This window comes from Tachyglossus aculeatus, chromosome 2 (assembly GCF_015852505.1).
Source record: "Tachyglossus aculeatus isolate mTacAcu1 chromosome 2, mTacAcu1.pri, whole genome shotgun sequence".
NCBI lineage: Eukaryota > Metazoa > Chordata > Mammalia > Monotremata > Tachyglossidae > Tachyglossus > Tachyglossus aculeatus.
Genome location: NC_052067.1, coordinates 97,342,411 through 97,355,552, shown reverse-complemented (window position 1 = coordinate 97,355,552; position 13,142 = coordinate 97,342,411). Strand labels below are relative to the sequence as shown.

The 13,142-nt window shown below is 45.4% G+C and overlaps 1 non-coding gene across 1 annotated transcript; it reads right to left on the bottom strand.

Moving 5' to 3' along the window:
• Positions 1 to 828: 828 nt before the first annotated feature.
• Positions 829 to 932, bottom strand: LOC119924602. Its single transcript, XR_005449306.1, has one exon. It is a non-coding gene; the product is annotated as a U6 spliceosomal RNA (small nuclear RNA).
• Positions 933 to 13,142: the final 12,210 nt, after the last annotated feature.

Sequence of the window (13,142 nt, the reverse complement as noted above, 5' to 3'; positions counted from 1 at the left end):
GGGGGTCGACAGCGGGACAGGCGAGAACGAGGCCCAGTGAGGAGGTTAGCGGCAGAGGAGCGGAGGGTGCGGGCTGGGCTGTAGAAGGGAGAAGGGAGGTGAGGTAGGAGGGAGCGAGGGGATGGACAGCTTTGAAGCCGAGAGTGAGGAGTTTTTGCCGGATGCGTAGGTTGATTGGTAGCCACTGGAGATTTTGGAGGAGCGATTTGAAACTTGGGAGATGCACTTTCAAAGGTTGTAGGAAAATCATGTTAGAAGAACAGCAAGGCCTCGTGGGAAAGGAATGGGTCTTAGTGCCGGGGGACCTGAGTTCTAATTCCGCTCTTCTAGATGCATGCTGTGTGACCTTGGGCAAGTCATGTAACTGCTCTGTGCCTGTTTCCTCATCTGTAAAATGAGGTTTTAAAGTCTGTTCTCCCTTCTACTTAGACTGTGAGCCCCATGTGGGAGAGGAACTGTGTCTGACTTGATTAAATTATACCTACCCCAGTGCTTGGACATAGTAGGCACATCCCCCTTCCCAGCCCCGCAACACTTATATACGTATCTGTAATTTATTTCTTTATAAGTAGTGTCTGTCTTCCCCTCTGGACTGTAAGCTCATTATGTGCAGGGAACATCTCTCTTATATTGTACCCTCCAAAGTGTTTACTACAGTAAGCACTCAATAAATGCAATTCATTCAATCATATTTATTGAGCACTTTCTGCGTGCAGAGCACCTTACTAAGCTCTTGGAAAGTACAATTCAGCATCAAATAGAGACAATCCCTATCCAACAATGGGCTCACAGTCTAGAAGGGGGGAAACAGACAACAGAACAAAACAAAAAAAAATGGAACGCTTCACGAATCTGTGTGTCATCTTTGTGCAGGGGCCATGCTAATCTTCTCTGTATCATTCCAATTTTAATACATGTGCAGTTGAGTGATTGATTATTTGAACAATTTGTATTCTGTCTCCTTAATTTTCAAGTTAGCCCTTGGTGTTTGGAGGTAGAGAACCTGGAAAATGAAGCAATAGAAAAGATAAGGGGCACATACAATTTGAACCTTTGAACGGGGAGGAATGTGTGCTCAGAGGACAGTGTCCTAGAATAATAATAATAATAATAATAATGATGATGGTATTTATTAAGCACTTACTATGTGCAAAGCACTGTTCTAAGCACTGGAGAGGTTACAAGGGGATCAGGTTGTCCCATGGGGGGCTCACAGTCTTCATCCCCACTTTACAGATGAGGGAACTGAGGCCCAGAGAAGCGAAGTGACTTGCCCAAAGTCACACAGCTGACAAGTGGCAGAGCCAGGATTTGAACCCATGACCTCTGACTCCAAAACCCAGGCTCTTTCCACTGAGCCACGCTGCTTCTAGAAGGTTGTTCTTAGGTACACAGACCTCCAGAGGGTTGACAGAGTATCGCCAGTGGACACATAGAGACAGACAGGCAGGAGCTGATGGATTCAGAGCCTGAGAGAAGGCTAGAGGACCAGTCAGGAAGAAGCAGTGAGCGGGTTTGAAAATACTGTGAATCATTCATGGGTTTCGGGTTTTAAAATATTGTGAATCATTCATGGGTTTCGGTTGGTTTTTCACTATTATCCACATAAATGATTGAAGATTTAGTAAAAGAATTGGGATAATTTAGCCTGGGGAGGAGAAGGCCGAGGTGGGTGGAGGAGGAGGATTTATGAGCTATGTTCTAGTTTCTGTAGGGATGAGGTTGATGACTGAGCAAGAGGAAATGGGCTTGAATTATAGCAGCGCAGATTTCTGGTAGACCTAAGGCAGAACTTCTTGACTGTGAAGGTGATATCACAAGAGGAGAGACAACCAAAGGAAATTGTGGAGTCTCTGTTCTTGGATATGTTAACAGGAAAAAAGAAATTTGTCTGTCCTGAATGGTTTGTCTATTTGCCCGTGAGGAGGCAGGGGGCTGGACCGTATGATCTTTCGAGGTCATGTCAATGACCTTAGTTCCTGCGCTCTTCACACTTCATTGCGGGAAGCAGCATGGCTTAGTGGATAGAACACAGGCCTTGGAGGCAGAAGGACGTGGGTTCTAATCCCGTCTCTGCCACTTGTCTGTTGTGTGACCTTAGGCAAGTCACTTAAACTCTCTGTGCCTCAGTTACCTCATCTGTAAAATGGGGATTGAGACTGGATTATGCCCAATCCAATTTGCTTGTATCCACCCCAGCGCTTAGTACAGTGCCTGGAGCATAGTAGGAACTTAATCAATCAATCGTATTTATTGAGCACTTACTGTGTGCAGAGCACTGTCCTAAGCACTTGGGAAGTACAAGTTGGCAACATATAGAGACGCTCCCTACCCAACAGTGGGCTCACAGTCTAGAAGGGGGAGACAGAGAACAAAAAAAAACCATATTAACAAAATAGAATAAATAGAATAGATATGTCCCTTAACATATATGGGACTTATTATTATTTTTATAATTATTATCAATACCGAGCCACTCACTGTACCTCGATCTCATCTACCTTGCAGCCGACCCTTCGCTCACATCCTGCCTCTGGCCTGGAATGCCCTCCCTCTTCATGGAACACCCTCCCTCTTCCCTGCTTCACCCTGAGAAGCAGCGTGGCTCAGTGGAAGGAGCCTGGACTTTGGAGTCAGAGTTCATGGGTTTGAATCCTGGCTCTGCCAATTGTCAGCTGTGTGATTTTGGGCAAGTCACAACTTCTCTGTGCCTCAGTTCCCTCATCTATAAAATTGGGATGAAGACTGTGAAACCCCCAGGGGACAACCTGATCACCTTGTAACCTCCCCAATGCTTAGAACAGTGCTTTGCACATAGTAAGTGCTTAACAAATGCCACTATTATTATTATTATTATTATATCTGACAATGACTCTCCCTACCTTCAAAGCCTTATTGAAGGCACATCTCCTCCAAGAAGCTTTCCCTGACTAAGCCCTCATTCCTTCTTCATCCACTCCCTTCTGTGTCACCCTTGCACTTGGGTTTGTACCCTTTATTCACCTCTACCTTCAACCCCACACACATATGTACATATCCTTAATTTACATATTGATATCGATGTCTGTCTACCCCTGTAGACTATAAACTCGTTGTGGGGCAAGGAATGTGTCTACCAACTCTGTTTTATTGTACTCTTCCAAGAGCTCAGTACACTGCACTGCACACAGTCAGTGCTCAATAAATACGATTGACTGATTGAGGTCCAAATCTGGGTTCGACGATACTTTTAGCAAGGTGTACCTACCAAGATGAGGTGGTGGATACCGATGCAGCCACGGCAGGATTTCCATCAGAGTACGGAATGCTGTGTTTCCGTTCCTGGAACTGTTGAATGTTCTGCCAAAGAACATAAAGCAAATGCTGATATCTGTAACTCACTTTAAATACTATGTCATGACTTTGTTATTCAAGCGGGCTTGTCCTAGATCCCTTGTTTGTCTCAATATGCACTTTTAACTGGCTCGTTTTTTGAGTTATGTGTGCTTGGAGACAAAACAGAATGTCTAAGGCGTTCCATAGAAATGTAAATCTGAAGTTGTTTGTCTTTTATTGGTGAACAGCTGTCTTCTTTGCAAAGAGGGATAGCGCTTCTGGAGAGGATTGTCACTGAGGCTCCATCATGGGGGAACCAGGGGATGAGGTGAGCCGGTTCTCTTGTTAGCCAAGAGTGGATGACGTTAGTGACGATACTGACCACCGGCCTGCTTGTCATAATAATAACTGTGGTATTTCTTTTCATTCATTCAATCATATTTTTTGAGTGCTTACTATGTGCAAAGCACTGTACTAAGTGCTTGGAAAGTACAATTCAGCAATAAAGAGAGATAATCCCTGCCCACACCAGGCTCGCAATCTAGAAGTGGGGGAGACAGACATCAAAACAAGTAAACAGCCTGCCTTGACCTGGGGAAGGTAGGGAAGTTGTGAGCATGAAGTGTTCTGGAGAAATAAAAAGTGCCATATGTAGGGATGAGATGGTCCCCTATGACACATTAGCTAAAATGTCCCGCTGTTTTATCCCGCTTGGAGTTCCCCACAATCTTGGAAGTGGATAGTTCAGGACACAAGGGTTTGGACTTCTTGGAATTCTCCAAGTTGCAGCTGAAGAGTCGTGGAAGACGATGTTCCCGGATATGTTCTCAGTACTCTAGATTCAGGTTAAGGCCAAAGGGGAATGGCATGAAGCCAAACCATGTCAAGAAACTCCCTCACCTTTCACAACAGTTTGGAAGGGCAGGTGATTATTTGCAGTGCTTTTACTATAACGTCGCCATTTTAAATCCTTGGGTGGATTTTATGGGAATTTTAAGTAGGAGACATTGAGACCAGAGATATTTAATGGTGATCTGCTAGATGATTTGGAACAACAAATCCTCTCCTCCAGGACCAGCTAAGACATAGAGGCGAGATTCTTAACGAATCATTTGATCTCTGGTATTTATAGAGCACTTACCTTGTGCAGAGCATTGAACTAAGCGTTTGCAAGAGCACAATACACTAGAGCTGGGAGACATGTTCCCTGCCCATATGGCATGCAGAGCACTGTAATGAGTGCTCGGTGGCGTACAGTACAATAAATTTGGTAGACACATAATTATAATAATAATGATGGCATTTATTAAGTGCTTACTACATGTAAAGCACTGTTCTAAGCACTGGGGAGGTTACAAGGTGATCAGGTTGTCCCACGGGGGGCTCAGAGTCTTAATCCCCATTTTACAGATGAGGGAACTGAGGCACAGAGAAGTTAAGTGACTTGCCCAAAGTCACACAGCTGACAATTGGCAGAGCCAGGATTTGAACCCATGACCTCTGACTCCAAAGCCCGTGCTCTTTCCACTGAGCCATGCCGCTTCACACATACCCTGTCCTCAAGGAGCTTAAAATCTAGCATTACAGAAATAGTACCTCTTGGGTTTCTAGAAATAAAAATCCAATTTAGAACCAGATCTGCATGTTTTATGAACCTTTTGATTGGATTGCCTTTTGACACCACCACCGCCTCCACTTGAATTTCAGTTTCCGGGAAGGACATCATCCCTTTGTGCTGTTGTATTTTGAAGTCAGCCAGTCAAGCAATCGATCAATCACTGGTATTTGTTGAGGACTTACTGTGTGCTGACCACCATACTAGTCTTCTAGACTGTGAGCCCGCTGTTGGGCAGGGACCGTCTCTATATGTTGCCAACTTGTACTTCCCAAGCGCTTAGTACAGTGCTCTGCACACAGTAAGCGCTCAATAAATACGATTGAATGAATACTGAGCACTTGGGAGAGTACAGTACAATAGAGTTGGTAGCCATGTAACCTGCCCTCAGGAAGCAAAATCTAGAGATGCCAAGCTAGCTGTTTTTCAAAGGAGAAAATTCCTTGCTTTGTAATCATGTGGTAGTAGGATTAGAGCTAGTAATAGTGTTTGTTAAGTGCTTAATGCATGCAAAACACTGTCCTAAAAGCTGGGAAATAATTCATTAGAGAGGATCCCTGTGCTCTCCCCAACTCCCCAAGCACCCCCCTACCCCCACCCCACCCATCCACAGTCTAGAAATAAAGGGGTTAGGAGAAAATAAGCTACAAAAGCAATATAAAAGACAAAGACTGGGCTAAAAATAAAAGCTATAAAGTAGGCTAGACGCTAGACAAGCCAAACAACAGAGTTCTCTCAGCTCGGAGCCCAACCCCTCAAGGACAAGGAACCAAGCTTTTACTTCTATCATAGATTTGCAGTTTGTGCCTACTTATCTCTGTTATTAGATTGTAATCCCCTCAATGGTGGGAACTGTAATTTTTACTTCTATTTTCTATTGCATGTCCCCAAGGACCTGTACACAGAAGTCTTTCGGTACAGTAGGGAGTGGAAAGTTCTCTCAGAGTCCAGTGTGTGACAGGAACTGTGTCCAATCTGCTTATCTTCATCTGGACAGGGAACGTGTTTACCAACTCTGTTGTCTTGTACGATCCCAAGGGCTTATTACAAAGTTCTGCACCCAGTAAGCATTTGACAGCTACCATTCAATCATTCAATTAATCATATTTATTATTTACCATCATATCCAATCAGTGTTACAGAATTATATAACTTTAGTGCATGGACTTCTGTTACATAATAATAATAATAGTAATGGCATTTATTAAGCAATTACTATGTGCAAAGCACGGTTTTAAGTGCTGGGGAGGATACAAGATGATCAGGTTGTCCCACATGGGGCTCACAGTCTTCATCCCCATTTTACAGATGAGGGAACTGAGGCCCAGAGAAGTGAAGTGACTTGCCCAAGGTCACATAGCTGACAAGTGGCAGAGCTGGGATTAGAACCCATGACGTCTGACTCCCAAACCCGGGATCTTTCCACTAAGCCACTCTGATGGGACTGGAGTTATCATCCAAAATATTCAGAGGCTCCAATCAAATGCTTCAATAGTAATGATAATATTTATTAAACACTTTATGTATTAAACTTTAGGGATTCACAATCAATCAATCAATCAATCAATCGTATTTATTGAGCACTTACTGTGTGCAGAGCACTGTATTAAGCGCTTGGGAAGTGCAAGCTGGCAACATATAGAGACAGTCCCTACCCAACAGTGGGCTCACAGTCTAGAAGGGGGAGACAGAGAACAAAAGCAAACATACTAACAAAATAAAATAGAATAGATAGGTACAAGTAAAATAAATAAATAAATAGAGTAATAAATATGTACAAACATATATACATATATACAGGTGCCGTGGGGAAGGGATGGAGGTAAGATGCAGGGGAGGGAGAGGGGGATGAGGGGGAGAGGAAGGAAGGGGCTCAGTCTGGGAAGGCCTCCTGGAGGAGGTGAGCTCTCAGCAGGGCCTTGAAGGGAGGAAGAGAGCTAGCTTGGTGGATGGGCAGAGGGAGGGCATTCCAGGCCAGGGGGATGACGTGGGCCGGAGGTCGATGGCGGGACAGGTGAGAAGGAGGGATGGTGAGGAGATTAGCGGTGGAGGAGCAGAGGGTGCGGGCTGGGCTGGAGAAGGAGAGAAGGGAGGTGAGGTAGGAGGGGGCAAGGTGATGGACAGCCTTGAAGCCCAGGGTGAGGAGTTTCTGCCTGATGCGCAGATTGATTGGTAGCCACTGGAGATTTTTGAGGAGGGGAGTAATATGCCCAGAGCGATTTTGGACAAAGATAATCCGGGCAGCAGCATGAAGTATGGATTGAAGTGGAGAGAGTCACGAGGATGGGAGATCAGAGAGAAGGCTGATGCAGTAGTCCAGACGGGATAGGATGAGAGCTTGAATGAGCAGGGTAGCGGTATGGATGGAGAGGAAAGGGCGGATCTTGGCAATGTTGCAGAGCTGAGACCAGCAGGTTTTGGTGACGGCTTGGATGTGAGGGGTGAATGAGAGAGCGGAGTCGAGGATGACACCAAGGTTGCGGGCCTGTGAGACGGGAAGGATGGTAGTGCCATCAACAGAGATGGGAAAGTCAGGGAGAGGGCAAGGTTTGGGAGGGAAGACAAGGAGTTCAGTCTTCAACATGTTGAGCTTTAGGTGGTGGGCAGACATCCAGATGGAGATGTCCTGAAGGCAGGAGCAGATGCGAGCCTGGAGAGAAGGGGAGAGAGCAGGGGCAGAGATGTAGATCTGGGTGTCATCAGCGTAGAGATGATAGTTGAAGCCGTGGGAGCGAATGAGGTCACCAAGGGAGTGCGTGTAGATTGAGAACAGAAGGGGACCAAGCACTGAACCTTGGGGAACCCCCACAGTAAGAGGATGGTTTATCTGGTGTAGAGCACTACTAAGTGCTTGGGAAAGTACGTTACAACAATAAGCAGACACATTCCCTGCCCACAACGAGCTAATTGACTTGCCCAAAGTCACACAGCAGACAAGTGGCAGAGCTGGATTAGAACCCAGGTCTTTTGGACTCCCAGTCCTTTGCTCTATCCAGTAGGCCCTGCTGCTCCTCTAATGGAGAAGCTGCTTCTTCTAGAATGTGAGCCCATTTTTGGTTAGGGATTGTCTCTATTTGTTGCTGAATTGTACTTTCCAAGCGCTTTAGTACAGTACTCTGCAGACAGTAAGCACTCAATAAATAAGATTGAATGAGTGAGTGAATGAAAGAATGGAGGATCTGAGTGGGAGAGATGCCAGAAGAGACTCCATTTTTTTAATGGTATCCGTTAAGGACTTACTATGTGCCCAGCACTGTTCTAAGTGCTGAGGTAGGTACATGGTAATCAGGTTGGACACAGTCCATGTCCCACGTGGGGCTCACAGTCTTCATCCCCATTTTACAGATGAGGCAACTGAGGCCCAGAGAAATGAAGGGACTTGTCAAAGGTCACACAGCAGACAAGTGGTGGATCTGGGATTAGAACCCAAGTCTTCCTGATTCCCAGGCCTCTGCTTGCCTCCCCAGCCAGGCTTTGAGGGTTGGTATTTTCTGGGTAATTTCTGCCAGGCTCCACATCGAGGGCCTGGGTTGGCATAGACTCGGGGTCCAATGCTAGGTGACAGGTTCCCTCATTTCCCCTTTGGATTTTGGCATCACAAGAGCTAGACTGTGCTCTCTGTTATGAGATGAGTTGGGGAGATTGTTAAATGCCCTCATTTCCCTGCCAAACGGTCCTCAGAAATTCACAGCTCATTAGGACCTTCAGAGTAGTTAATAAACAAAGCTCGGCTTATTACCTAATTAAAATAGATCTCATTTCAGCACTTTATTACCCAGCATAAAGATTCTTATGCTTTGAGTTTATGTAAAAAATGGCTCGTCAGATTTCGCTTAACTGCGGATTTTACAGGGTAGATTTTTACGTATCAAAAGAGAGGGAAATTAGAGGTAGTAAAGCCATGAATCACTCACATGACTCTGTGTAAGTAACAGATCCCCTTCACTCAGTGCCTGGAAACAGGAGACTCAAAATGCCACATTGTTGACCAAAGGTTGGAAATTCAGATTTTTCCCTTTCCAGGTTAACCAGTTGATATTAGAGAAGCAGCATGGCTCAGAGAAGCAGCATGGCTCAGTGGAAAGAGCCCGGGCTTTGGAGTCATAGGTCATGGGTTCAATTCCCGGCTCCGCCAATTGTCAGCTGTGTGACTTCTCTTCTCTGGGCCTCAGTTCCCTCATCTGTAAAATGGGGATTAAGACTCTGAGCCCCCTGTGGGACAACCTGATCACCTTGTAACCTCCCCAGCGCTTAGAACAGTGCTTCACACATAGTAAGCGCTTGATAAATGTCATAAAAAAAATTCCCATTTGGAAGACTCTTTCTAGGAATGGCAGTTTGGGAATCTTTCCAGCCCTTTCCACAGCCACTTGAAAGAGTGGAAAGATGAAAAGAGCACACACCTGGGATTCTGATCAATCAATCCATCAGTCAATCTATGGTATTAATTGAGCATCTACTTTTTGCAGAGCACTTGTACTAAGTACTGTACTAAGCGCTTGGGAGAGTACAATACAACAGAGTTGGTGGACTCATTCCCTGCCCACCACAAGCTTACAGTCTGGAGGAGGACCCGAATTCTAGCCCTCCCTCTGCCACTTGCCTGCCGTGTGAGCTTGGACAAGTCACTTCACTTTTCTGGGCTTCAGCTTTCTTACCTGCAAAATGTGGGTTTAATACCTGTTCTTCCTTCGCTTTAGACTCTACACTCGAAGTAGGGCAGGGACTGACCTACATACATTGAATCTATCCAAGGGCTTAGTACAGTGCTTGGCCCAAGGTATCAATCAATCAATCAATCAATCAATCAATCGTATTTATTGAGCGCTTACTATGTGCAGAGCACTGTACTAAGCGCTTGGGAAGTACAAATTGGCATCACATAGAGACAGTCCCTACCCAACAGTGGGCTCACAGTCTAAAAGGGGGAGACAGAGAACAGAACCAAACATACCAACAAAATAAAATAAGTAGAATAGAAATGTACAAGTAAAATAAATAAATAAATAAATAAATAGAGTAATAAATATGTACAACCATATATACATATATACAGGTGCTGTGGGGAAGGGAAGGAGGTAAGACGGGGGGATGGAGAGGGGGACGAGGGGGAGAGGAAAGAAGGGGCTCAGTCTGGGAAGGCCTCCTGGAGGAGGTGAGCTCTCAGCAGGGCCTTGAAGGGAGGAAGAGAGCTAGCTTGGCGGATGGGCAGAGGGAGGGCATTCCAGGCCCGGGGGATGACGTGGGCCGGGGGTCGATAGCGGGACAGGCGAGAGCGAGGTACAGTGAGGAGATTAGTGGTGGAGGAGCGGAGGGTGCGGGCTGGGCAGTAGAAGGAGAGAAGGGAGGTGAGGTAGGAGGGGGCGAGGTGATGGACAGCCTTGAAGCCCAGGGTGAGGAGTTTCTGCCTGATGCGCAGATTGATCGGTAGCCATTGGAGGTTTTTGAGGAGGGGAGTAATATGTCCAGAGCGTTTCTGGACAAAGATAATCCGGGCAGCAGCATGAAGTATGGATTGAAGTGGAGAGAGACACGAGGATGGGAGATCAGAGAGAAGGCTAGTGCAGTAGTCCAGACGGGATAGGATGAGAGCTTGAATGAGCAGGGTAGCGGTTTGGATGGAGAGGAAAGGGCGGATCTTGGCAATGTTGCGGAGCTGAGACCGGCAGGTTTTGGTGACGGCTTGGATGTGAGGGGTGAATGAGAGAGCAGAGTCGAGGATGACACCAAGGTTGCGGGCTTGTGAGACGGGAAGGATGGTAGTGCCGTCAACAGAGATGGGAAAGTCAGGGAGAGGACAAGGTTTGGGAGGGAAGACAAGGAGCTCAGTCTTCGACATGTTGAGCTTTAGGTGGCGGGCGGACATCCAGATGGAGATGTCCTGAAGGCAGGAGGAGATGCGAGCCTGGAGGGAGGGGGAGAGAGCAGGGGCAGAGATGTAGATCTGGGTGTCATCAGCGTAGAGATGATATGGTATGTGTTTAACACATGTGACCATTATTATTATCATTAGCTATTTCAGCTGCAGATATCTCCATCGCCCTAAAGCCCCTGCTGTTTTCCATCTAAGGCAAGGAAATGTTTTTTTGGATCCCACCAAGCTGAGCCCCCCTATTTCAGGGGTGCCCCTCTATTTTACCCATCTGGCAATGTCTTTTGGGAGGTGATTGGCTCTTTGTGTTAATGAGTTGCCTTTTGGGAGACAAGACCAGGAGTGCATGGATTATTTCCCATCTTGTCTGTGTGTGCATCTGGTCTGTGGAAAATTGTTCAACTCATCCAACGCAGGCTAACGCTAGGCCATTGTGGAAATTTCTAGCCACCTACTTTCCAAAACTTCAGAACTGAGAACATCAGACCTTAAGCAGCGCTCCCAAAATCAGTTTGAGGATTCTGCTTCTGTCATGGGTGCTGGAAAGTTTGGAAGAACTGTGTATCAGGTACCCCCTTGGAGACTCACCCTCACAGTGGTATTTTTTTTAACCACTTACTATTTTCCCAACACTGTACTAGACTCTGGGGTAGATACGCAGTGTAGCTTAGTGAAAAGATCCCGGGCTTGGGAGTCAGAGTCTGTGGTTCTAATCCCAGCTCTGTCACCTGTCAGCTGTGTGATTTTGGGCAAGTCACTTAACTTCTCTGTGCCTCAGTTCCCTCATTGGTAAAATGGGGATTAAGACTGTGAGCCCCACGTGGGACTACCTGATTATTCTGTATCAACCCCAGCACTTAGAACAGTGCTTGGCACATAGTAAACTCTTAACAAATATCATTGTTATTATTATTATTATTATATGCTACAAGTAGATTAGATGAAGACCCTGCCCCACATGGGGCTCCACACTAAGGGGGGAGGGAGAACCAGGTATTTAATCCCCATTTTACAGAAGAAGAAACCAAGGCACAGAGAGGTTGCATGACTTTCTCAAGGTCACACAGCAGACAAGTGGTGGAGAGAGATTAGATCCCAGGCATCTGACTCCAAGTTCTAGGCTCTATCCACTATCCAACATCCCTTACTCCCCCTTCTCCATCCCTAACTTTCCCTCTAGTGACATAGCACGGACTCTTCATGGATGGATCTATTAAGCTGCACAGCTTCCTGTAGAAATCATCATCATCATCAATCGTATTTATTGAGTGCTTACTGTGTGCAGAGCACTGTACTAAGCACTTGGGAAGTACAAGTTGGCAACATATAGAGACAGTCCCTACCCAACAGTAGGCTCACAGTCTAAAAGGGGGAGACAGAGAACAAAACCAAACATACTAACAAAATAAAATAAATAGAATAGATATGTACAAGTAAAATAAATAAATAGAGTAACAAATATGTACAAACATATATACATATATACAGGTGCTGTGGGGAAGGGAAGGAGGTAAGATGGGGTGGGCTGTAGAAGGAGAGAAGGGAGGTGAGGTAGGAGGGGGCGAGGTGATGGACAGCCTTGAAGCCCAGGGTGAGGAGTTTCTGCCTGATGCGCAGATTGATTGGTAGCCACTGGAGATTTTTGAGGAATGGATTCCAGTTCTCACCCATGCCAGGTGATGAAATATTTCCATTTGTTCATCCATCAACCCTCAAGCACCAATAGGGGCTTCCCTTTCTGGTGGATAAGATTTAGTAAAGAGCAATTCTGGGTCTATCATACCCACAACTTTCCAATTTTTCTGCCTCCATGTTGAAATTCCGACATCATCCCTCTACCCTCCTGAAGTCAAAATCTTCCTCTGGACTGTGAGCTCGTTGTGGGCAGGTATATGTCTGTTTGTTGTTATACTGTACTTTCCCTAGTACACAGTAATCTCTCAATAAATACAACTCTATGATTGAATGACTATGGCTATTTTTGCTCATGTCCAACTTTCCTCTTCCCAGGAAACACACCACTCCTGTTTATTCATGGCCCTGATCAGAGGGGACTTCTTGGATCCAATCCTGTTCTCCCTGCTTGTTGTTATTATTGTTATTAATAACAGCAATAACAACAAAAACAATTACAATAATAATCGTCACTATAATAACAATGACATAACAATACAATAATAATACAATAATTATAAATATTGTAATTATCAATTACAATAATACAATAATAATAATGGCATAATTATAATAATGACAAAACAATAACCATCGATCAAAGATATTTATGGAGCACTTAACTCTGTGCAGTGCACAGTACTAAGCACTTATAACAAAGTTGAT